Source organism: Cyprinodon variegatus, unplaced genomic scaffold, assembly GCF_000732505.1.
Source record: "Cyprinodon variegatus isolate N-32 unplaced genomic scaffold, C_variegatus-1.0 Scaffold351, whole genome shotgun sequence".
NCBI lineage: Eukaryota > Metazoa > Chordata > Actinopteri > Cyprinodontiformes > Cyprinodontidae > Cyprinodon > Cyprinodon variegatus.
Window position 1 is genome coordinate 89,014 of NW_015150804.1, and position 3,693 is coordinate 92,706.

Sequence of the window (3,693 nt, forward strand, 5' to 3'; positions counted from 1 at the left end):
CCTCCTCCACCCTGCTGGGGACGGACTGGAAGGGCCTCCTGTGAGCATATGAGGTCCTGGATCACTCCACACCTGCTTTAGCTAACCTGCTAACAATGAGCCACAGTGGTGGTTCATCAGCAGGAACAACAAAGATTTTCAGCAGGATCTAAAGGTTTCAGCAGGTGAACATGGAGACGGAATGAATGAAGAGAAATAGAGGAAACACCCAAAAAAAAAAGATCTCAGCATCTGAAACTGCTTCGGCTCTCAGAGAATCAGAAAGACAGAGCAGCTTTTCAGATCTGATCCAGATAGTTCAGTGGGAATATTAAATCAAAGAGAGAGAACTTTCTGAGGTTTACAACAGCATCTGCTAAATTTAACATTAAAGTTCATTAACACTAGGACTCCCAGAATTCTGATTCTACTAGAACTCCCACTGGCTGTCTCTTTGACAGGTGACATTTTTTCCAATGAAACCCATGAGTAGTGATGTCATCAAGTGAGATGGTTCTAGTGTGCGATATAAACCCATTGAAGATATTTAAAACTTAAAACAAATCTAATATATATTTTTCAAAGGCTGTATTGTATGCTATTATAATTTGTGTTCTAAATTTGTATTAAAAATAAATCCATAGAGTAAGACTGTTTTATTATAGAATTTTGAAATAATTTGATTTAAATAAATTGATTGATTCCCCCCAAACATTTGCCTCAGACCACCTTTTCACATTTATGACAAACATAATATAAGTGGTTTTTGTGCAGCACTGAAGCTCTTGCCGCAGTTTTCTGTGCATCTCCAACACTGTTCTGCTGCGGCAGAGGGGCTGATAACCTGTGGTTACCTGTTTTACCAGCTCAAGGATAAAACCTCTGTGTGAAAAACTGACATTCAAACAGCTCCTGAATCAAACCAATGTGTTTATAGGTGATATTTCCAGGAGATCATAAATTACAGCCACAGGCCTCCTTCGCATCGGAGCTTTTACAGAATCCTTTCTAATCATCTGATCCAAAACATCCACCCCGACCTGTGTGTTTCATGGTGTCAGTGTGTGGCTTCAGGTTTCCCAACAGATCTCCAATTGGAGGGCGTGCCAACCCGACAGGTGACTCACCTGTTTATCACCTGGTGCAGCACTTATAAGGAGCAGCTGGACTATTATTCACCGCCTGATTGTCCGACTCAGTTGTTGATATCAAGCCTCTCTCCCTGAGTGAACTCTACTAGAGATTTGTATCTGAACTGTCAGGTTGTTGCTGACTCACCTGTGCTCCAGCTCATCCGGCTGTCTTTTTCCTTCAGGCTCCGCTGTTACTCCGTCTGCCTGCCCGCTCTTCACCGTTTGGTCTCCAGCCCACCTTTCAAATCCACAAGCCCCCTCTGGGATCGGTTCCTCATCTGGAACAGTAAGCATCCTCACATTATTTTCTCCGCTTGGACTGATGCCCTTTCCGAACCCCCATAAATACCTCCTCTCCTTTTTTAAGAAGCAGCTGATCTGTCTGAACCCTGCTTGGCTTCTGTTTTCAGTTTAATAAAGATACCGATCCTTTAAATCCTGCTTGTGGTTTCCTGCATGTGGGTCAGAAAAATCCCTTCAATCATGACAGTGTGTGGTTAGAGTGGAGAACAGCTTCTGGTTTGGCTTTTGGTTAGATGTGGACCGGCTGAAGTCTTAGCAATGCTTGAACAAAAATGTCCCTATTGTCTGATATGTCAATAATTGTCTGATACGTCAATAAATGATCATCCTCGGACTCACTGTAAGATTCTGAGCCGCTTCCTCACCAGTCCCATTCATCGGTCTGTCCCTCTCGGCCCAAATCGCTATCATCAATATTTTGAAGTATTTCTAAAGCCTGTTTCGCTGTTAGATTTCTTCTGAAAGCTAATAATGCTTATGCAGCTGATAGAGCCAACAAAATGTCAGCTGTGTGAGATCGAGTTAGAATTGGCCACATTTATTTTTTACATTTTTATTTTATTTAAAAAAAAAACTATGTGAAAATGAAGGAATATAGATTCAGAAAAAGTCAGTTAACATGAGCAACATAACAATAATTTTAAATATATTTATTTCCCTCTAAAATGTCAAAACCGTCTTAATTTTAATTTGAATGGATAAAATGTGAACATGATATTATGGAGCCGATGAAAACAAAGAGAAAAAAGNCCCCATACCTCTTTTACTTTTTGAGTTATTGAGAGTGCCCCATCGGATTTTCTGGTTTTCATCCTATATCCTAACCCTAACCCTAACCCTAACCCTAACCCTAACCCTAACCCTACCCTAACCCTAACCCTAACCCTAACCCTAACCCTAACCCAACCCTAACCCTAACCCTAACCCTAACCCTAACCCTAACCCTAACATTTATCCTAACCCTAAAAAGATACTTACCGTGGCCCTAAACCTAAAGAAAATACTTACCGTGACCCTAAACCTAAAATCTGAGACCTTTATAGACCAAGCCCTAATATACATCCGAACCCTAAAAAATACTCACCTGGGCTCTATATTAAAAATTAATAAATAAAATAATACTTACCTCCTACTCCACTTCAATCCTGGGACCACTCAGCAGACCATGGAGCTTTACAAGCACTCCACACTAATCAGATCCTAATGGTAAAAATCCAATCCTGTAAAATAAAACACAATTCAGAACTATGGGTGTGATGAAATATTTTAACCACTAGGGGGAGGCATCAGACCACAAATGGACTGAGGATGCTCTCATCAAAAGCCCTGGATCTACACTGGGCTATTTCCTAGATTGGCCTCTCACCACTTACCTCCTTGGGGAACGCTGGCATCTAAATAGAAAAAGGAATAAGGAACAATTAATAAACAATTATATAAACACAAAAAACACAGAAATAAATTATAAATATCATCCAAATTATAATAAAATCCTAACATTAGGAGAAATATAAATAATAAATAAATATATTCTCTTCTAAAAAACAAATGGATTAAATAATAAACTTCATAATTTTCTTCTTTCCTTTTTTTCTCTATAAAAACCAGACACAATCGTTTTTCTGTCCAACAATAAAGGAAATTCTTCCCATGATATTTATTTTATTTTATTTAATTTGTTTTATTTTTCTAAATACTTCTGTTTGTATAAATCTCTGTATATAGTCTCCGATCTTCTAAGCATTGTATTTCCAAGTTCTTCTGCATGGTGTCATGACGAGCAGGTGCAGCCTGAGCCAATCACGGCTCAGCATGAACTCCATGAATAAAGTTTTCTGTATACCCGTTCATTCTGCACAGCAAGCAGCCTGATGAAGGTTTATCCAAACCGAAACGTCGCGAATTATTGCTGTGCATTTTGTTTTTTACTGCCTTTTGCCAATAAATGCCTGTTGGCAAAAGCGGAAACCACAGTCTTGGACCCTTCTTACCACATTACTTTATTATTTTTTTGCTTTTTTCTTTAAGAAAAGTTTAGCTAGCTAGAGCAGTGACTAGCTTTTAGCTTAGCCTGCACCTTCTCGGAAATCCCCGCAGCCATTTTGTGACTCCATGGCTTGGAGAGAGGAAAACCTGGAGGACGGCTGGACTACGGTTACCTACCACCGGGGGCGCCCACGGTTCAAACCGCACCAGAACCAACACCAGAACCGCTCTCGGAGGTATGGGTACGGCTCCAGATCACCATATCCAGCCCACAACAGATCCTATGCATCGG